This window comes from Camelus bactrianus, chromosome 8 (assembly GCF_048773025.1).
Source record: "Camelus bactrianus isolate YW-2024 breed Bactrian camel chromosome 8, ASM4877302v1, whole genome shotgun sequence".
In the NCBI taxonomy this organism is placed as follows: domain Eukaryota; kingdom Metazoa; phylum Chordata; class Mammalia; order Artiodactyla; family Camelidae; genus Camelus; species Camelus bactrianus.
In genome coordinates this window covers 16419018-16442360 of record NC_133546.1, presented here as the reverse complement: position 1 = coordinate 16442360, position 23343 = coordinate 16419018, and the positions used below count along the sequence as shown (strand labels likewise).

At 39.4% G+C, this 23343-nt stretch overlaps 1 protein-coding gene and 1 long non-coding RNA gene across 2 annotated transcripts in view; one reads left to right on the top strand and one right to left on the bottom strand.

Annotated features, from left to right (window-relative positions):
- The window catches only part of SAMD5 (sterile alpha motif domain containing 5), a 52045-nt gene that overhangs the window by 16733 nt on the left and 11969 nt on the right, over positions 1-23343 (top strand). The gene's annotated exons all lie outside the window — the stretch shown is intronic.
- On the bottom strand, positions 954-8436 carry LOC123619848 (uncharacterized). The gene is made up of 3 exons (XR_006728589.2): positions 7958-8436; positions 6397-6483; positions 954-2087 (listed from the first exon to the last, which is right to left on the bottom strand). It is a non-coding gene; the product is annotated as an uncharacterized LOC123619848 (long non-coding RNA).

Below are 23343 nucleotides of genomic sequence, written 5' to 3'. Positions count from 1 at the left end.
GTCAAGCCAGAGACAAGGATAAGGAATTTGCAAGAATATATAAAGAACTCTTAACAACTCACTAATAAAAAGAAAATAATTTCAAAAGGAAAATGGACATATATCGCCAGAGAAGATATATGGATTGCAATTATGCATATGAAAAGATGGTCAACATTATTAGTCATTAGAGAAATAAAGATTAAGGTCAGAGACACATTTGAATGGCTAGAATTAGAAAATCTGTCAAAACCAAGTGCTGTTAAGAATATAAAGCAAGTGGAACTCTCACACATTTCTGATGAGGATGCAGGGTGGTCCAACCTCTATGGAAAACAGTTTGGCAATTTCTTAAAAAGATGCACATAAGCTTACCATACAACCAAGCAGCCCCACTCACAGCTCTGTACCCAAGAGACATTCAACCTATGTCCAGACAAAGACCTGTACGTGAATATACATAAAGCTTTATTTCAAATATCCCCAAACTGGAGTCACCCCAAATCTCCATCTACTTGTGAATGATAAGCAGATTGTCCTACATTCATACTATGAAATAATACTGAGCAAGAAAAAGGAGCAAATTACTGATACTTGGAATAACATGGATAAACCTCAGAAGCCTTATGCAGAATGAGAGAAGCCAGACACAAAAGACTATGTAGTGTATGGTTCCATTTATATGGTATCTAGAAAAGACAAAACTACAATGACAGAAAAAAGATCAGTGATTGCCATGGGCTGGGCTGTAGGGATGAGAATGATTGCAAAAGGGCCCATGGAAAATTTCTGAGATGATGAAAATGTTACATATTTTATTGTGGTTGTGGTTGTCGTTTCATGACTGCTGTTCAAACTCATTGAGCCATGTAGATAAAAAGGGTGAATTACTGTATGCAAATTATATCTCAACAAACCTGTCAAAATGCTATTAAACTCTGTAAGAACACATAGTGAGTTCTTAGAAAATAATTTAAAATGGAATCATAAGAACTTTTGGCAATTTCTGTCTACAGTAATGCAGACCTTGAACAAGTTACTATACTTCTTGGGGCCTTATTTTCCTTATCTATAAAATGGGATAGCAGTCCTATGTACCTTATATGAATTTTTGTGAGCATTTAAATAACACACAGAAAGGACTTAGAAAAGTTCACAGGATGTGATAAGTACTCAAATAATGTGATCTGTATGTTGCTCTAGCTTCTGTGTATAATAAGGGACCTGAGGAGTTAGATCTCCATGTGTTGTTGATGACCTGAAGTAAGAACTTAGATAAATATTACGATTGTTAACTGAAAAAAAAAGGGCACAACCTAAAAGTTGAGAATTAGGTTTTATTCAGCAGAGTTACTAAGGACATAAGAGTGGGATCATAGCCTTTCACATAGCTCTTGAGGGACTAGTCCTAAGAGGTAAGGGAGGAGCCAGGATATATAGGAGTTTTTTGGGGGAAAAAACAACAAATCAACAACAAGCTCAGGTAGTTGGAACATCAAAAGTTCACTGCTAATTAAAGAAAAAACAGACCTCTCAAGTTAATGAATTTAGCACTTTTCTATGTATAGGAAGATGCAAGCGTCTAGGCTTACTGAAATTATTCCTTTGATATGCATCTGAAATCTCTAGGGCCAGTATCCTGTTTTTCTCCATCCTAAGTTCCCCTCAGGTGCAGCATCAGGGGTGGTTGGTGTGGTGGTTGCAACATCCTTTGTGTACTGGAATGGCAGGTGACATTTTTTTGTCCACACTGTTTTACTTCCAAATTGATGTTTGCTTGTGCTATTGCAGAGACTCATTTCCGCATTCATTCAAAAATTTTCAATTGAGCACTCTCTCTGTTAGACATTGTTTGTTTGATGGTAGAATTACCTTGAAAATAAGACTCAGTCTGTGCCCTCAAGAACTTACTGTGCAAACAGACTAATCGACAGGGAATTACGATGGTCTGACTGTGATAAGTACTATGAGTAGACGTGGGAGCCTCCTGTGGAAGTCTGTGGAGTAGGTATCCAATCTGGAGGGCAGGAAGATTTCATGGAGGAGGTGATGCTGTGGGGGACCCCTGGTGGGATGTGTGTTGGAGGCAAGCTGGTCATCGTTTTCGCCTGTTTGGAAGTGGGAATACATTTTTAAAAGTCCATGAAACACTAAGACAAAGGAAAAGAAACATTAAAAAAAAATAACTGAATCTATGTAAATAGCATTTGATCTTTTAGGGAAATCAGTTGATACCCAGAGTATAGGTAGTTGGAGGTTACAAGGGGGATATGATGTAACCTTTTCCCATTTGTGACTTAGCACTGTTGTTAGTCACAGTGGAAAGGTCAAGTTTAAACCACAGCCACCCAGCTCCTAAAGAGAGCAGTTAAGGTTTTCGTTGCGGTTTGAACCATGGTGGTTGGTTCCTTTGTGGGCAAAATCAGCTGGAAGTCTTTGTCTCCAAGTCTGATGAAGAGAGAGACATCTGTCAGCCTGTGTGAGAGAAGCACTGGTTATTGTCAGTATCCCTGCATGTGCTTGACAAATTCTGCTTCTTTAGAAGGATCAGTCTGTTCATCTGCTTCCCTACCGGTAGAAAAACACAAGCAAGAAAGCCAGTGTGCCATCTGGGAAGCTAGATGGGTTTAGGACAGTGATCAGCATCAATTTCTAAACTAATCATAAGTTTCAGTAAACAGGTACAGGTCCAACCATTATCCCTGGATGTACCACGGAGACTACACCTGGCTGCCTCTGGTCATTTCGTTAATGTCACCTACACACCACACTCTTCAGATGGTCTGCTAGAGGTGAATTCCTGGGGCAGAGTCTGGGCATCATGAAATGGGCTTGTGGCAATTCAGCTGAAAAGCGTGAACATTTGCAGAGGGAATGGGGAACAGTGTTTTGCAGAGGAAACATTGTAAAGTAGAAATCTGGGGCCTTAGATATGGTGAGTTTCATATTTTTGTTTAGTTCTGCACCTTAGCATATTGTGGATTATTGTTAATATTTTTAATGACATTCAGCAAATATTTATTGAATGCCAAGAATGTGCAAAACACTGTTAGGTGTTATGTGGGGGAATTCAAAGGTAACTAAGGTATAAATTGTGCTCTAATGGAAGTTTTAATCTAGAGGAGGATCTGTATTGATATATCTGTATCTGCATCTGTATCTATAACTATAAATACATCCACAGATCATACACAGTACATATGTATATCAGTAAGTGTACATAACATCTCAGTCTGATATGAATGCCAACATGAAATAACAGTTCTTTGGGGGCACTGATGAGACAACTGCTCATTGTGATTGGGGGTTAGGAGGATCTGTGGGGAGTGACTGGGGTGTGAAGGACAGGTGGGTTTCACTAGCAGAGCCACAGTGGGGACTGGAACTGGAAGCTGATGGACCTAGACCATCCACTTTATAATCTGTCCATTTTTATAAACTTTTGACTACTCAGCACCTTGCTGCAAATATTTGTTGAATGAATGAAAGAACGCATGAAACATTATAAACAAAACCTCAGAGTAAAGAAAGTGCAAAGTGTAAATTGGTGAGTAGTCCACTATGGGTGGAGGTTGGCTTGGGGCCAGTGCTTATATAGGGGAGGGTGCAGCTTGAGGCTGCACTGGGTTTTTGAGGAACTTTGCTGTAGTGCTGAGGAGTTTAGAATTGATTCTGCTGCCTGGGACCTGGAGGATATGTTTGACCCGGACTGTTACCTAAACCCATTTATTTTACAAAGTTCCTTCATGCTTTCACCATTCTTTGATTTCTTCCCTGTTATCTCCTCAGGAGTTCTGAGCCTCTTTATCTACAGGTACCTAGTTTATTGGGTCCCCCTCCACTCTCCATCTTCGGGGTTTGTTTTTAAAAACTATCTGCTACTTTGCTCTAATGGTAATCAATTCATTTTCCTATTGTTATTGGTCAAAGCATATAACTCATACTTACTAATATATATAAAACAGATGGACAACAAAGTCACACTGTATAACCCAGGGACCTATATTCAATATCTTATAATAACCTGTATTGAAAAAGAATACAAAAAGGAATTTTATATATATGTATGTAACTGAATCACTAGGCTGTATACTGGAAACTAACGCAACATTGTAAATCGACTATACTGCAATTAAACAATTTAAAAAATAAATCTTAGCATTTAAGCCACAAAAAAAAAACCTATGACTCAGGAACAGGATAATCCTGCAAGGACTGAGCATGGATTTAACTGCTGACTGTGTGAGTTGGCTGGGGGCTGCCATAACAAAATACCACAGCCTGGGTGGTTGAAGCAACAGAGATTAATTTTCTCAAGGTTCTGGAGGCTAGAAGTGCAAGATCAAGGTGTGGGCAGGGTTGCTTTCTCCTGAGTCTCTCTCCTTGGCTGACAAGTGACCGTCATCTCATTGTGTCCTCACACGGTCTCCTTTCTGTGTGTTGTCTGTGTCTGAATCCTCTAGTCTCCTCTTAAGAAGGACACCAGTCATACTAGATGAGGGTCCACTCACATGACCTTATTTTACTATAATTGCCTCTTTAAGGACCCTTGTCTCCAGTGTAGTCACATTCTGAAATCTTGGGGGTTAGGAATTCAGCGTATTAATTCTGGACGAGACACGGTTCAACTCGTAACACTACCCTGAGGAGTTGCAGCTGTGTTCTGTCACCTGACAGGAAGTCATGCTGTTGGAGTTTAAGTCAGTCTGGGTCACGTGTGGTTGGAATCTGGGCTTGAATCTAAGACTTAAAGTGGCTAGTTGCTCAGAAGTGGAGGGAACTAGATTGTGGCCTAGTGAATGTCGTTCCCTCCTGAAGAGCTCAGTCTACCAAATCCAGGAGCAGTCCCTATTACAGTATTTTAAGTAAGTTTGGAAAAGATGACCATAAATCCATAGCGGAGTTGTATGACATTTACCAGAGAATAAACCAACTAATAAACAAGTGTTAAACAGTTTGGCTCATGAGATCCCAGACCCTTAAGTCAGATGCACTGGGCACCATCATTCCTGATCCTGTATGACCTCAGGCAGGTGGCTTAATCTTTCTCTGCCACTCTCTCCTTATCTAGAAATCAAAGATGTTTCCTACTCCATAGGATTGTTCTGAACAGTACAGGAGAAAATACATGTCAAGCAGTTAGCATAGTGCTTGGTGTACATAGTAAGCACTCAGAAAGTTAACTAATCTAATATGGATTCAGTGTTAGCTGTTATTAAAGATGAAAATGGTAGATCTGTTCACAGGCATGTTACCAATAGAACTATTAGCAAAATATTAGTCTTTGTAGTCATAATTTAAGTAAACAGAAGAAATAACTTTTCTTCTATGTTCCAAGTTTAAAAAAATATCATAAATATTGTTCTCATAACCTTATCGAATAAAGTGTATTTTTTATCCTTGTGCACACCACAGTGTTATTATAATTTTCCTTGGCATTACTCAGCAATTTGAGGAATAACAATTTAAATGTAACTTAGGTGGATTTATCTTCTGGAATGGAACATTTCATTCTATTGATAGTATAAGCTTTAATTGTTTTACTTATGAGGTATAATACAAATAAGTTATTTCTTTGTGTACTTAAGATACAGGGAACAACTGGACGCCATTATCACTTCATTACAGGTGACATCACAGGAAGCCTTCCAGGAGGTTTGCATAAAGGAAGGGTGGTACTTGTAGAAAATGCAGACTAAACTCACCACTAATAATTTTCTTGGACCTTTGGTACTTTCTGCTTACTTCTTCCACCCTGAGTAAAGCAGTTTATAATTAATGCTTTTCATGCCACTTATTTTTGCTAGTGCTAGACTTATTGTAGAACATTTTGAAATATCCAATAAAAGTGAGTTGGCACTTACAAATGCTTTGTAATATATGGCTGTTTTGAATATTATCATAAAGTAATTCTTTCAGAGTTTGCCCAGTTTATACAATACAGAGGTAACTGAGATATTTATGATTTGTATTGCATCTTTGAAAGAATAGTTAGTGGAAAGATTTGTCAGTTTGGGAGACAAGTTGAGAGGACATTAAAGTATCATGAGCAGTTGGGATTCTTCAGTGTTTTCTTATGGTCTTTAGTTTCTTTTTAAAGTGGATTAGTCACCACATCTGATGAAGGTATTTTTCTGACATTTAGATTCTGCATAAAAAAAAAACAAAACTGCAAACAGAACTAGCCAACAAATATATTAAGAGGTTCTGCCACAGGAAAGGAAATATTTGTTGTTTGTGTTTGGGATTTCTCTTTAGTAATAATTAACCTTAGCTTTTTAACTATAAACAGACGTGAACTGGACAGGAATCACATGAATATTAGTGGAGAAATGTTTTCTGGCAATATAGTAACTTACCACCATGCTGTCCGCACATGCACACACGCACACGCACATTTTCCTTGTTGGCATTTACCTTGGAGCAGGGCCTCTGGGCAGTGTGCAGGAAGCAGGTGCAGACAACTTCTTCTGAGGGTAGGGCATGTCAGTTCTCATTTCCTTTCTGCAGAGAAGCACAAAGTGAAGCAGCCCGCGGTACCCTCTGGGGCCAGCTAACTCCTTTTAGCTGGCCTCTCGGAGACAAGCCATCCAGCCCTCACCCCTGCCTTCTCAGCCACAACTGGCTTGTGGTTTTGTTTTTGTTTGGTTTGGTTCTTTAAATCTTTGTGGTGATTGTTGAGGGTTATGAAATTAATTTAATGAGCAGAACAACCAGTGAGATGCAAACCTTATGAAGGACTCGCTGGAAATGCTAACAATCACCAACTGAAAGGCAGAGAGCAGGGGTGCAAGGTGGCTTGGGGTGGAGTTGAGGAATCAGTGAGATGCATGGCCAGGCCACTGGTTCCCAAACACTGGGAGAAGAGTCCTGTTCTGGGTTCTGAGCCCTGGGTGTTTTGTATAATCAGCCTTCTCTGCAATTTCTGCTATTTGATGTCTAATCTGTTATTCTAAGAACTACCAAATCGTGTCACACAGATCCAAGTTAATCCAAGTTAACCTCTGAACTTGACCTACTTTCATTTAGAATTAGCCTTATGTAAAATTGTAAACTACTGTCTTGACTGTAGCACATTAAACAGTGTTCTGTTTATAAAACATATGTCTTTTTTTTCCCCTACTGTAGATTCTTTCTGGCTTGAGATGTCTCTATAACAAAACCAGAATATGTATTTCAGTTATCCCAGGACATTTTAAACTTTCAAGGATTTAAAAATAATAATTTTTTCCCTTTTCAGTTTTGGAGATCAAAGAGGTTTTTCAGACTCTAAAACACTCAAGTAATCTTTGTTCTGATGTTTTAGGAAAAAACACTGCAATCTTGTTTACGTGAATAAAGTCCAGTCCACATGTGAAATCTACACTCAAGTCACAATAGTCAGTTATGATTATGTAAATTGTAGATGTGAATTTGGCTCAGCATTTAAAATATCCTGCCTGAAATTGCACTATTTAATTGCAATCTTGGATTATTAGCAGGATAATTGCAGTTTTAAGTCGTCTTAGTTCCATAAGATGTGAAGGCAGGCTCATGTCTTAGTAATGCCGGACACCATGCCTGGTGCCTGGCAGGCACCCACTCAATGGATGGCACTAAGAGGGCACTCGCCTCCATTTTCATCTTGCTCATTAATTTAAACAAACATAGCAACCAACATTCATGTCAGAGCTCTACTCACTATTATACGTGTTGGCTTCCAATACAAGGGTTCAGCCCAAATCAACAAAAGCGTTCTGTGAGAATCGGTTGGGTATTATGCAGTTTATGAAAATGGGTGTTACAGAGTTTATCTCTTTGTAAATTGTGTGCCATATATCATTTATATCAGTAAAATTTATGATGTATTTATGAATGTGTGTGTGTGCATACATTTTTCCCCCCTGGGGAGCCAGTTATTAAACATTAACAGCTCCTCACTGGGGAGACCTTATTATAGAGTTACTTGCAGGATTTGGTGTAGTAAAGGTTAACTTACGTTCTTCTGAGCTGAGATTTCACACACCTGCAGTGCCGCTTAGTCCCAGCAATGCTCAGGCCTTCGGCAGGGGGTTCTGGCAGACTCACCCATCCACGAAATCCAGGGATGGAGCCAAGGCTTGTGGAGGTGAAGTTTATCAAACTGGGAGGCCCTTTTTAAAGAAAAGAATATACATTTAGGTAAAAGACCTGGGAAAAGCCCGGGTAAGAAGCCGTGAGGCTTCTACTTCATAGTAGATCTGCCTTTGGTTGAGTATTTTGGAGATCAAGTAAAGCTTTCAGGCTGAGATTAGGAAGATAGGCAATAGTGTTGCAAGACGGGACACACAGGAACCTTATTGGTGGCGGAAGACAGAGAGAGACTTACTGCAAACCCAGCAGGATGACGGTCCCGTGTTAGAGAAACAGGTTCAATAGGGTGTGTGCATGGAGAGAGAGAGAGAGAGAGAGAGAGAGAGAGAGAGAGAGAGAGAGAGGAGAGGGGAGAGAGAGAGAGAGGGGGGAGAGAGAGAGAAGGAGGGACAGTGTAAGGTTGATATGTTTTAAGGAACTTGGCTCACGTGGTTGTGGGGCTTGCATGTTTAAATCTGCAGGGCAGGCTGGGGAATCCGGGGAGAGTTAACGTCATAGTCTCGAGTCCGGAGTCACTCTGGAGGCAGAATGTCTTCATTCTTGGGGGACTTCAGTCTTTTCTCTTAAGGCTTTCAACTGACTGGATGAGGACGATTCACATTGTGCAGGATAATCTGCTTTACTGGAAGATTTAAATGTTAAACACAGCTGAAAAATATCTTCACAGCAAAATCTAGACTGATTTTGACCAGAAACAATGGGCACTGTAGCCAAGCCAAATTGACACATAAAATTAGCCATCATAAGCTCCAGTGCAAGTTGTTGGCCTGCCTGGACCACAACACGGGGCGAGGGGGGCTGGTCATTGCCTGCCGAAGTGTGGAGATACCTTGCCATACCTCGAATGGAGGAGAAAGGACCACAAATGGAATATGGGGTCTGATCCCTGCTCTGCCATTGGCTAGTTTAGTTTTGGGCCTTGAGGGAGGTGAGCCCTCTAGCCTTTCCAGCCTGAGTTTTCTCCTATTATAAAAGGAAAGCAGAGGAGAAGGTAGTAGCTCAGTGGTAGAGTACATGCTTAGTGTGGACAAGGTCCTGGGTTCAATCCCCTGTATCTCCACTAAAAGAAAAAAAAAAAAAAGCAAGCAAGCATTTGTAGAGACATGCCATGAAAGAGGTGAAAGGAATGGGGTTTTCAATTTTTTTCATGTAGAACCTTTTTTGAAGCAAACTCTCATAAGGAATCCCCAAACAGAGTTTCAAGGAGCTTGTCTGAATGAATGGTTAGGACACACGCATGCACGTGCACATGTGTGCACACACACACAGCAGGCTGGTGACTCAGTGGTTTGAGAATCACTGATCCGTGTCATTCTAACCCTACTTTCCCATCCTGGTTTTTTAAAGCACTGAGCCAGTGTCCCAAGCTCACACACAGAATGACAAAAATCAAGATGTGAAGTCCTGTTCCTCCTGGTGCAGAATTATTCTTCTGTATTGAAGGATGTGTCACTTGCCCTTTCTTGCATTGATTTGCTTGTACACACGTTTACGTTTTGACATCTAGAAGCATTTTTATGATTTCAAATGAGAGCATCCTCTGCTTCTGTCTCTGGAGAAGGATCTCGTAATAGCAAGGTCGGAATTATAGACCTTAGTTGAACTTATATAGAAGGGAGAAAATTTTAATTAAAAAAAAATTTACTATCTAAGTCTTTGTTTTGCTGTTTGTGGATGCGATTTTCTTGGAGCCAAATTGGGTATAATGACCAGAATACATAATATTTAGGTCTAAATAATTTGAGAAAGAACATCTTATTTTAAAATTATGAAACTCTTAAGTGTTGAGAATTATGGACAATTTTTTTACTGTGTCAGCACTGAGATCTCAATGGATGAACTTATAGTTCAGACAGAAATTTGTGAAATACTAAATGTATAAGTTAAGTGATAGCTTAAGGTAGCAAAGATGGGAAAGCAGGATGGTTGGTAAATGGACTAAGTTTAGAATAAGGAGAATGAATTCTTCAGGATGGGGTGACCTGGAAATTTATAACACAAAGGATGGAATTTGAGTCAGTTCTAGACAGTAGCTGGGGGAGGAGTGGAGGCATTCCTGGAGAAGTGGGAAAGGAATGTTCACGGAAGAGCAAAATCCTCTCTTTTTTTTCTGATTGACTATTATTTTTAATAGACCTTATTTTCAAATAGTTTTAGATTTACATAAGAGTTGGACAGGTAGTATAGATAGTTTCTATAACCTGGCACAGTTTCCCTATTCTTAACATCCTACGTTACCATGGTAATTTTGTCACAACTAAGAAACAAACATTAGTGCATCAAAATCCTCTCTTTTTAAAGGTAATAGAAAAGTGTATCCAAAAATAAGATACTCAAAGGAGATCAAGGCCTTTCTGATGCCAGGATACTGTGAGAAGAAAATTATAATGCATATAATTTATAAAAAGTCTCCCTATGGTGGCACAATCTTTTTTTTAAAACATTTTTTAATTGATTTATAATCATTTTACAATGTTGTGTCAAATTCCAGTGTTCAGCACAATTTTTCAGTCATACATGGACATATACACACTCATTGTCACATTTTTTTTCTCTCTGAGCTACCATAAGATTTTGTGTATATTTCCCTGTGCTATACAGTATAATCTTGTTTATCTATTCTACAGTTTTGAAAGCCCAGTCTATCCCTACCCACCCTCCACCCCCCTGGCAACCACAAGTCTGTATTCTATGTCTATGAGTCTATTTCTGTCCTGTATTTATGCTTTGTTTTTCTTTTGTTTGTTTGTTTTTGTTTTTTAGATTCCACATATGAGCGATCTCATGGTATTTTTCTTTCTCTTTCTGGCTTACTTCACATTCTCCAGGAGCATCCATGTTGCTGCAAATGGCATTATGTTGTCGGTTTTTATGGCTGAGTAGTATTGTATAAACATACCACTTGTTCTTTATCCAGTCACCTGTTGATGGACATTTAGGCTGTTTCCATATTTTGGCTATTGTAAATAGTGCTGCTATGAACATTGGGGTACAGGTGTCATCCTGAAGTAGGGTTCCTTCTGGATATAAGCCCAGGAGTGGGATTCCTGGGTCATATGGTAAGTCTATTCCTAGTCTTTTGAGGAATCTCCACACTGTCTTCCACAGTGGCTGCACCAAACTGCATTCCCAGCACAATCTTATTAAAAGAAAATTGTTGGCTTTGCAGGGCTGCAACCTCTATTGTGGACATCAGGCAAATTAGTAAGGATCAGTATATAGGAAATTTAATTTTAGTAGGATGATTACACCGCATGCTCAGCTATGTAATGTAAATACTGTATCTACACAGATACACACATTCACGTGAACTCCAGTATTTACGGAATGTATATAAGAGGCAGTTATTAAATCGTTAGCTATTAATTCACACTCTGTTTCTAATGTCACCATCCCTCACAGTGGCTTGGTGGCCCATTCTGGGTTCATTGCTCATATGAATAAGAATGTTGTTATTGCTCCCTTTTTGTACATGTAGTGACATCCCTTTGTTGTTTTTAGTAAGGAGACTAATCCTGACATTGCGAGGTCTCTTGTCCCCATCACATCCCATTGGGTGAGGGTAAATCATCATTTTGGGTGAGAGTGGCTGCGGCAGTGATTTGGGAAAGGATGCACTATTTAATAATCCTTTTGTGGACAAGATATTCCATTTGATTTTTCTGTTCTATTTTTCCTTTTGCATATGATTTTCTTTAGGAATATAAAATCCTGAGTGATTAAGAAACCATCCACATGGTTTTGCTCTGAAATCAACTCCCCCAAATTTGGCAGTATAAAATGCTCTCACTTATTGCTCTAGACAAAGCCAAAACTTTCAAAGTTAATTCTGAATACCTGAAATTCTTTGGCAACAAAATAATTCGAAGTACTAGTAGAAAATTTATGGATTTCAATTAGAGTTTGTAGGGTATCATAATTCTAGTTTTATATTCCATGCAGTTCAGTGTTTTGGATTTTTAATGGGGCCAGTGCAGTAATAATAAAAGTGATTCAAAATGCACCCAGTAATTACAGAGATTTGCTGTTGCCTTTGCATTAAAAATGATGATGATTTACGCTCAGTGAAATTGCAGTCGGTGGCTCTATTTAGGCTACTCTTGCTATTAAGCTGCGTATTAGTTATGGTCAGTGATTTAAAGCTTAAGAGCTATATTAGAGGGCTATCAAATTATTTATTCTTTTATAGATAATAGTAAATTTGAAACAGACGTTAGGTTAATTATAATCTTGTACATTAAAGAATACATATTAGCCCTTTGTCTCTTCTTAGGTCTTTTGAAATTCATTTCAAGGAAATGGCAAATTAGGTGATTGGGTTAGAAGGCCTGGTGTATTCACTTCTGCCTCCTGGTTTATAAATGGTTAACACCTTTTCTGAATGTTCGGGAAAATAGTTTTGACTTCTCATTGTGAACCTTTCTCCCTGATAAGCAAATGGTAGTTTTCATTTTACACTTGTCCTTGTTCTAGGTTGATATTGCTTAAATTATGCTGAAAAGATCAGAGAGGTAGGGCCTCCTTTCTCCTGCTGTGGGAAGTGGGGGCAGTGAGGGCTGGAAATGTGATTAAGGGTACATACACTTTAAACTAGCATTGCAGGAAGGAGTTTGTCATTATTCCTATTATTAATAATTACATGTACATGTATAAATTTGCGTGTATATATGTGCTCTTCATTATAGTTTTACGTAAGACAGAAATTATCCAGTGTAAATATCAGATGTGTCAGAATGTGAATTTTTCCTAACAGTAATTAAATTTGATATTCAAATTCCTGTGTTAATGTTCTTGTGTAATGCTTGAGTGTTACACTAAATCAAGAAAAAGTTTAAGATAAAGAGATTCTGTCTAAGCCTGTTAAATCGAATGAGAAAAATAAATTTAGGTCAAGTTAATATTATTAAGCTATGCTGTAATAAGAAAATTATGCCCCCGCCCCTAAATCTCAGCACCTTAACAGGGACTTATTTCTGGCTCCAACAAAGTTCAGTGTCTGTTGGTGGAGGCTTTCTTCCACACAGTGACTCGGAGATCCAGGCTCCCCCCATCCAGTGGCCTGTCATCTCAACACATGGCCTCTTCAAGGACAAAAGACCTTAAGATTGGTTCATGGTATTTTCTAAGAGTGTGGCCTAGAAATGACTTCTGTTATTTCTACTTACATCCCATCTGCCAGAACTCCATCAAATGTCCCTGATATATATGTAGGGGAGCTTGAAACTAGAGTCTTCCTTTGTGCCAAGGAAAAGGAAAGGGTAACAGGTGAACCAGTGTTTCCTCTGCTGCGCTATGTAAATGCTTCTGCGCTCCGCCTGTATGCACGTGAGTTTATAGCTGGAAAAGTGCCATAAAGGCAGGACATCTTTTAAGCAATTTCACCATCTCCCCTTTCTCGCTGAACTTGTGTACTAAGAATTGGAAAGAAAATCCGTTGATGGTACTCAAATTCCTCTCCCTTGACACATTTTAGTGTATCCTAGCTACTCCATGCCTCTTCCCTTCCTTTAAGTAGTTGGTGGCCCAGCACAGGAGTGACACTGCAACTGGGCCATTAGTCTGTCCCACATCCAGTGCTGCTTTTCCATCACTGACCCTCCTCCCCATCTCTTCCAGAGAAATCCCCTCCTTTTATTAGAATGAATGGTGCACATTCTGAAGGTGGGTAAGAATCATTATTCAGCTGTTTATTGATAGAACACTTGAGTTGATAAATCTAGTTACATGTGGTATCAGTTTTTTATTGCCACCTGACAAAGTCCCACAAACTTAATGGCTAAAAAATAACATCCATTGGTTATCTATCTTACAGTTCTATAGGTCAACATGCTGGGTAAGTTGGCAGGGTTGGCTCTGCTCAGGGTCTTCTGAGACCAAAGTCAAGGTATCAGCCAACCTGGGCTCTTATCTGGAGGATGTGAGGGAGAATCTTCGCCTAAGCTCCTTTAGGCTGCTGGGAGAATCCAGTTCCTTGCAGCTGTACATGCAAGGTTCCTGTTTCTTTGCTGGCTGTTAGCAGTGGGCATCTGGAGACTGACTGAGTTCTCACTAGCCCTTCCATCTTCACACCAGCAGGAGTGGGCCAGGTCCTTCTCCTGCTCCCAGTTTCTCTGCCTTCCTGTCTCCTTGCCAGAGAAGCACTATGCCTTTAAAGGACTAGGATTAGATGAAGCCATCCTGAAGAATCTGCCTTTTGTCATACAGTGTAACCTAATCAGGGAGTGACATCTCATGGTATATTCACAGTTCCACCCATACTCCGGGGCAGAGGCGGGGTGGATTGGACAAGGGTCACTGGGGACAGTCTTAGAATTCTGCCTCCTGTACGTGTTTCTGCCCAGGATGGGTTGGAAAGGAAGTTTTTGTTTAGCAGAACCTGCATTTTTGCCCAAATGGAGAGTTGAAAGGTAAGAAATCTTCCTACAACAAGAATTAGATGGGGGGAGGGTTCAGCTCAGTGGTAGAGTGCCTACTTAGCATGCATTAGGTCCTGGGTTCAATCCCTAGTACTTCCACTAAACAAAATGAATAAACCTAATTACTCCCCCTGAAAAAAAAGTCTTAAAAAAAATTAGACATAAGTAAGGGAAGATGGGGTGCCTGGGACTGGTGAGGAGAGGAAAGATGAATTTTCTTTCAAAGGCTTCATGATATATAGAAAAGACTTAAACAGCAAATTAATTTAGATAGCGGGCATATAAAATAACTTCCTTTCTTGATTTTTAAATTAAGTCTATAATCATAAAATTACATGTAATAAATAAAACAAGAAAAAATATAGTAATGGCCAATTAAAAGAGAAATTTAGTGGGGAATGAATGGGAAGTGGAGGGAAAGCACCGAGGGTAAAATCTGTTCACAGATCTTAATCGGGTAACAACAGTCCTTAAAGGATAATGTTGCTGTTACTAAAAAGCGGGTTGTGATTTTATATAAAGTGTTTTATAATTTTCGTACATGTTGTCTGCTCCGAGAGACCACTGTGCACAGATTGATGCCCCACCTCTCACTGTCATACTCTTGTTTTACAGTCTTTGAAGACCTACCCTAAAATGAAATTTTCTTGGTTAGTTACACGTTTGTTTATTCTCTGCATCCCCCACCCCCCCCCCAAAGTGTATAGTCTGGAGGGGAAAGGACGTTGTCTGCCTAGCTCTTTACTGTCAGCCCCGTGCCCAGAACTGAGCTGTGCACGTAGCAGGGGCTCAGTAAATTCAGACTGAATAAATACATGAATGCAATGATTTGCCACCCTTTCATCAGCGGCCCCTGAAGGCAGATCAAATTAAGTAAAGGCCTGGATGTTACAATTTTCTCTCCCAAATATGGACTCCCTTTATTTAAATGAGCGTTGTTGAACCTCTTCCCTCTTGGTCATTTCATCCAACGAAATTCTGAGATTCTTAAGTTTATACAAAGAACCTGATATCCCTGGTCAGCAGGCTGGTAAATCAAATGCTCCAACTGTAACGTGCTTACTTGCAGGAGTATGTATTAATAAATCAAGTTGAATTTTGTCTTGTCAATGTAGTGCTCACCTAGCTATTTTAAATTGTTTCATTGTTATAGTAGGTTGTTAAATTGAAAAAAAAATACTTTCCATAAAATGCATATACTTTTTAGGTAACTTGAATGCAAAATTATGACCATAATGTTTCCTATCAGCTTTGCCCTGGAATGTGAATACAGAACGTTGAAGCCTACTCCCAGGTCTGTCATTAACTTCCTTAGAAGTCACCTCATTTGTGATTTCTGAGAACCATCTCACTATCTATAAAATGAAGAGATTCACAACAGAAGGAGTAGATGATTTCTTATGCTTTCCTGTGAGGTATCCCCTCATGCTTTTTTTTCCTCATTGGAAAAAGATTTGCTTTCTTTGAGACTTAGTATTCCTAAATATTGGCGGCCATGTGCTCAAAGAAAAGATGGTGCTGTGAAAGAATTTGCACTGAGTTCCTTAAAGTGAATTGTTCCTCCCTACACTTGGCTTTTCTCCCATGAGAATGAAAGTATAGTATGATAGATTGTATTACTGTACTCTGAATCACCCTACCCACCACCTCTCCCTGAAGGAGGACTATATATTTTAGCCCTTTGAACTGAGAATAGGCAGATGGCTTTTTTCGGTCGATGAAAGGTGAGTAGAAGTGATGTGGACCTCTTCCAGGCAGAAGCTTTATGAAACTGTGCATAGTTTACAAATTTAATATTTTCCCTCAAGTCACAATGACTTGACTACGTTTCTGATGGAGACTGGTTTGTCAGCTTTGGTCCTGAAATGAAGAAAAGGGCACAGAACCATAGCAGACACACCTTGGATTTGTAGCACGAGTGAAAAATAAACCTTTGTTATTGTAAGCCATTGAAATCCTGGGGTCATTTGTTACTGCAGCATAACTGGCCCACCCTGACTTATACACATGCCTGATGTTCATTTGCACCAGTCCAAATCATCTTGGCCTTAATTCTTATTCCACCCACTGCTGAGTGAACAGTTCTGCACAGGCTTCAACCAGCAGCACATGGGTGTAGCCTGTCAGCTCATTGGCTCAAGCCCATGCTTCTGCGTTTAGAGAAGCTCGGATTTTGTCATTCACTCCTGTGGCAGCTGACTAGTTGCTCACCTGTGTGTAAGCAAGAAGTGCAGAAAAATGACCACCCACAGGCAAACCTTGACAGATGGGTAATAGAGAGGGCCAAATGTTTCCCTCTTTCTTCTCTCACATGCGTGGTTCTGAAGTGAATTTCCTAAGACTCCTTTGAAGTTCTTAACAGAAACAAACAGCACATCACTGAGTAGCCAACTCCAGATACATCCTTGTGTTGGCTTTCCCTCCTTTATTTTACTCTCCCTGGCCCCTGCTTCTGCTCTCTGGGGTCACATTCCCAAATAAATGACCTGCAGGTAAGCTTTTGTCTGAGGCTATTTGGTGGGGGAACCAGTTAGACCTTCATTTAATTGAACCAATCAAAACATTATCCACGACCAGAATGAATTATTTAAGTCATTCAGCAATGTAAAGCATTATACTGTGCATTTATAGAAAGTTTTGAAGCATAAACACTTTGCTTCTCAGCCTGGAAGTTATTGTTAGATTTGCTGATCCCAAAATAAGATCTTCCCCTCCCCTCCACAGAGATTAATTTCCTGTCATTAGTTCTCAGTCCATCTTGATGCCATAACACACAGGCCTTGGATGAGAGGAATCCTTTTTTTTTTTGAGATTCAGTGATTTATTGAAAGCATATTGTTAGGCATATGTTTCTGTGTTTAATTTTTATTTTATTTTTAAAGTCAATTAGATCTTACTTACTCAAATGAAATTTTTTATTGAAGTATAGTCAGTTACAAGGTGTCAGTTTCTGGTGTACAGCATAATGTCCCAGTCATGCATATATGTATGTGTGTGTGTGTGTATAAAATTCCTTTTCATATTCTTTTTCACTAAAGGTTATCACAAAATATTGAATATAGTTCCCTGTGCTATACAGAAGAAATTTGTTTTTTGTCTATTTTTATTATAGTGGTTAACCTTTGCAAATCTCTGTTCAGCTGAATTTTGTTGTTTAACAGATGTCTTAGAGATCCTTGCATTAAAAATAGAATGGATTAAATAAACTGTGTAGTCAGATGTTTAAATAGTAATGCAGAGGTGAGGTTTTGGTGAAACTGTTGTTCTACAGTTGCTCTGAGTTGCCAGTCCACTGATGATGCCCATGGGATGTGTGTCTGCGTTATGGGAAATATTGCCGTGTTTAGGAACCTAATTGGCCAAATTCCCATAGCATCTTGGCTCTGTTTCCTCTTTGCCTCCTCGTCAGTCTATTCCATAGAAATCTTAAAATCACAGCGTGATAGAATTGGAGGATATCTTAAAATCGTCTAGTCAAACTCTTTATTTCGTAGGTCAGAAAACAAGTCCATAGAGGTTAAGGAAAATGATCCACTTTGGTTGAAGGGGTAGAAATTGAGGGGGATGTAATTTTGGTTGTTAAGGAGATACCATTCTTTTTTTGACATAATTAAATTCTTGATTGTGATGCTCTTAAATGAACCATGAAATTCTAAGCACTTCCAATCCAAGTGTGATTTTTAATGAAGGCTCCCCCCCCCAATCTGAATGTTAAGGTGGCAGATGCATAACTAATCTTAGCTGACTCTATATTAAGAAATCAGCAAGGTGTCTTTATTTAGCTTGCATGATCTGTGAATATAATGTAGTGTCAGATAGCATGATTTTGCACATTATGTCCTAAAATAAAAATGGCTCTTCCTTTAAAGCAAAATGCAATACTGAGAGGTTATTTTACATTTAGTCTCAAAGGGAATGAGAAGTCCAGAAGAAAATAACTGAAGAACTTGTTCCTCAGTGTAGTTTCAGCAGATGTTTACTTTAAGTACTATTTTATCTGACAGACAAAGGTCAGCTCTTGGGACTGCATTCCATGTCATACAGAGGGGAAACCCTTATCAACTATAGGGGGTTTCTAAAATCCCTTGTTATCCTTAGTTTTGAATTGTCTGAAAAATTTCCAATCTGTTGAGCCTCCCTGTTTTTGCTTGGGGAATGTTTCCATGGATCTGTATTAGTTCCAGGAAATTTGGGTCCTTTCTGTTATCTCTGGAACCAGGCATGGTTCCTGAAGAAACTACATGGGATTATCTGTTTCTCTGTTTAATGTCTTTGCTGCAGTGGGTCAGATTCCTGAAGGAGTAAACAATAAAAAATTGTAAGGCCCAACTGTGGAAGACTGTATGGAGAGGAAAGCAAGCTGTTCTGATTAAAGACATTAAAAAATATTAGCCTTTAACTTCTTGAAATACTGCTGTGTTCAAATGTACTGAAATACGTCTTGCCTGGCATACGCTAACCAGGGCAAGACTGCAGCGACCACTTGATGTTAGACTGAGGTCAGGGTTCTGGTATTTGACCTTCACTTGACGAATCAACTTTTATTTTAATGTATTTGAATTTTTTCAAGAACATGCACTTAGCTTCTGATGATTCTATTCCTCTGTGAAAATGGCTCCTAATCTGAGGAACCCAGACCCTTGAGGAATTAATACAAGGGTCCTGGAACCTCCTTGGGAACCAACCGTCCTCAGTGGATCGATACATAAATAATATGTTTCATATAAATTTATTTGAAGGTGTTCTTAAATTCTTAGTCACTTTTAAAGCAGCCATTTTTCTCAATCACAGATCAGTAGGAAGGTAAGAAATATACGATAGTGAAGTTACTCTCGTGTGTGTGTGTGTGTGTGTGTGTGTATGCGAGCGTGCACGAGTACATGTATGCACACGTGAACGTGCCCTGTGGCGGGGGTGAGCAGGCCCTATGTTTTAAAACAATTATAGAGGTCTTTATGCTTGAAAAAGCTGAGAGCTGCTATGGTAGCTATGTTCTATAGGGCATGCTTCACAAAGCTAAATGAAATTTTAAAAAGTTAATGGCTAGACAGCGCTTAAAGCACACACATTATTCATGATTTATTCTAATAACGTTTGTGGATGACTAACTTAATAATGCTGCTGCACATCCATTATGGTTTTGTTCTGAAGATGGGCCTAAGTATCTATGTCTCCTCAGGGGTGGGTTTATATCACTCAATGATTGAATGAAGAAACAGAATAGAATAGAATAGGGGTAGGTGTTAGAAAAAACATCCAGACACTTATACAGGCTTATACTGTGCTGGATACTGTTCTAAACAGTCTTACAAATATTAACTCATTTAGTCCTCATAACAACTCTGAGATGTAGGTACCAGTGTTGTTCCCATTTTAGATGGGAAACTGACGCATAGGGCAGTTAGGTTAAGTAATGTGCCCAAGGCCACCCACCCAGGAAGTAGTAACCCTGGGGTTTCCTTCCAGAGTCTGAGCTTGGATCTCTAGCTCTGCATTGCCCTCCCCGCCCCAGGGCTTTCCCTCCTGCCAGGAAGGGAGGTGATGATCGCTGACAAATACCTGGAGGGTAGGCTGGTTTGGTTTGAGGAGGTCTACCTCATCTGCCATCCGTTCCCCAACCTGCCCCTCAACGTCTCACACGCACACGCACACGCACACACCCTGGGCTTACTCTGGACACAAGACATTAAGCTACCTTGAACTGGAACTGTGAAGCCCTTCGATTTGGGTGTGGCTCGCAAACTTTCTAGAAGTGGCACTCCATAACAGCAGGTTTGTGTGGTGAAGACCTTCCATGTCTGATGGAGCTCAGTCTTACTCACATATTTTGCTGCTTCACGAGCCCATTTACAGGTCCTCAGCATTTATTCAGACAGGGCCAGCAGCTTGAGGATTATTCAGATGACTTCATAAGTACAGTTTCTTTAAAGTAATTAGCTGATGGTCCTTGAGACCCAGAATGATGGCATCAGAGCGTGTGGCTTTCCTGAGACATTTGAAAGGTGTCCCTCTTTCCCCGGCCAAAACCAGAGAAAAGGTAACGTGAAAGGAGACAGCACAGATCCCCTGACTGGGACTTTGCTCCGGCTGCCACTCCACATGCAAATGTGTTTTGGGAAGAATTGTTAAAGAGGATGTTGACGGTTGTCTTGCTTCCCTGCTCATTCCAATTTGGCAGGTGCGGTGAAGGCTCAGTGGGAGCCACGCTTCAGTGTTCGGGGAGCTGGGCCTGGACACAAGAGACCATGGCTTATTTTTGGTCAGAATTGCCTACTTTAGTTACTTCAAAAGCTCTTGCTGTGTGAAGGCTGGCAAGCACAGTCCCTGAGAGCAGCGTTTCCCACGAGCCAGCCCAGCTGTCTTCGCAGACCCTCTCCCCAGACAAGAAAGGAGAGTCAGCTCACATCTGTGGCAGGAAGGCTCCAGGCTTTCTAGTTTCGGGGGCCCAGGCAGGTGGGGAGCCAGGAGGGTAAAGACAGAGCGATTGCTGGGAAGGAGTTATCCTTTCAAAGGGCAGGATTAGAGTCTAGGATGATGAGTTAGTCTGAGATTTACTGGTGCTAATTTTGTGGCCTTGACTCTGGCATCTAGAAGTAGTTTAAATAGTGGTTCTCAAACTGTGGGCCTCAGGTCCCTGGGGGTCCCTGAGACCCTTTTAGTGGTCTATGAGGTAATGATTATTTCATAACAATACCATGACATTATTTGCCTTTTCCACCATTTGCCGTGGTTGCACAAAAGCCACAATGGGTAAAAATGCTGGCATATTGGTGCCAATCAAGGCAGGGGCACCAGACGATATTAATGCTTATGGTGTGCTTCACCTGGACACATGTCCCCAAATAGCCATTTTCCCTAAAATATCCTGGACGAACCAATAGAAGTTAGCCAGTTTATTAAATTTCAAATTTTGAGTACATGTTTTTAAAGAGACATATTCAGTGTGACAACATGAGAAGTATGCCCAGAGACTTCTGCAGCTGATGGAAGTGTGTGTGAACCGTGCCTCCTCACCAGCCACTTCTGCTGCTGTTGGAGTCACGCGCTGACCCAGCCGCTTTCATCTGGGAACATCGTTTTCACCCGGAAGAATCACTGAGGGACAAACTGTGGTTACTTACTGACTTTTTGGCAGATACATTTCTTTAAAGTGAATAAGGTAAACCTAGTATTTCAAGAAAAAACAACGGATTGTATTTGTTAATGGTAAAATTTGAATATTCAAGTAAAAATGACATTAAAAAAAAACTTGTATCTGCCACAGTGAACTTGACAGTTTCCCAAGATTTGAGGGGTTTTTTGTTGAGCTGGGTGGTGATAGTACCAAATGTTACTTTTTTCATATTGAATAATGTTATGTGTTAACATTTGGAAGATCTGCATAACTCAGGAACCCACTATTTTCCACATGGTTAATGCATGATGTTACCGAATCACATATGAGAAGAGCTCTGTTAATAATAGAAGACAGACTAATGATTTTCATATAATTAATGGGGTACATTTAAAAGTTCACTGATATGGTTTCAAATTTCACATTGCAACTGACTAAAGAAACTATCTGGTGTCAAATTTTGGCATGATATCAAAAGAATATCCACAATTGTCTTCCTAAAAAAGCTATTAAAATACTCTTCATTTAATGGCACAGATTTTCTTCATATGACTTCAACTAAAACAACATATTGCCACACACAGTTCAAATGTGGAAGATGTGAGAATCCTGTAGCCTATTGAGCTAGCCTTTAAATAGATATGCAAAAATGCAAGACAACACCATACTTCTTATTAATTTGGGGGAGAAAATGTGTTTTATTTTTCACAAAAATATTCTTTATGCTAACATATAATACATGTACTATTTTAACTTTCAAATGAGTTAAAGAAATCTTTTAAACATTTCTCAACTGCAGTTTCAGATATGGTAAATATCGACAGTTTTAACCCATATAAACAAAAGCTATTTGGAATCCTCGGTGTCTATTTAAAAATGCAGATTGCTCCTGGAACCAAGTGTTTGAGAATGCTAATGTAGAATATTGCCATGTTTTTCTGGCTGGAGGTTTCTGAGCTGTCAGAGGACTCAGAAAAGTTTCCCAGGTTGGGAACAGCAATTGTTTCATTATGTACCTTTAAATGTATCAATGAAAATTATTTAAATATTTTCCGCTATAAGATGAAAATCACAGAGAGTTCAAATATGCTTACATTGTGCATTAAACTCTCATTCTTCAATAACTGATTTCAAAACAGAAAGATGCTAGCATTTACATTCAATTTTTGACTTATTAGAAATATAAATATCCATGTACATAGTGTGTTATTTGTAGAGAAATGCTTGCAAATAGCCACTGAAACCTTCTGTCTTGTCTTGCAGTTTAAAGCATATCATAAATATTGAAGTAAATACTAGTGGACATCAAGCAAAAGGAAAACAATCATCCCAACTGCAGGTTATTTTCTGTTTTTGATGCTGTAGCAAATAGTGAAATCTCAGTCTGCATCTTAATATACGTGGGGCCCATGTAAAAACACAGTATGTAGTTTTTAATGTATTTTTTATAAATCATATCTTTCTTACATAATTAAACAGTTTGCATCATTTATTTAATAGGATGAAGTTAAAAATTTCTTATATATTATGAGTGACATTAAATATAATGTCTAAGTAAGCATTATGCACAATATTTAGTATTCTGAATAAAAATAAAATACCTCTTGCCTAAGATCACATTTGCATGTACTGCTAAAAACAATGAAGTGATGAAAAATACTCCTAAGAGTATTTGAGAAGTTATGTATTTCTGTGAAAGGGCTCCGTACTAGTTTCTGAGCG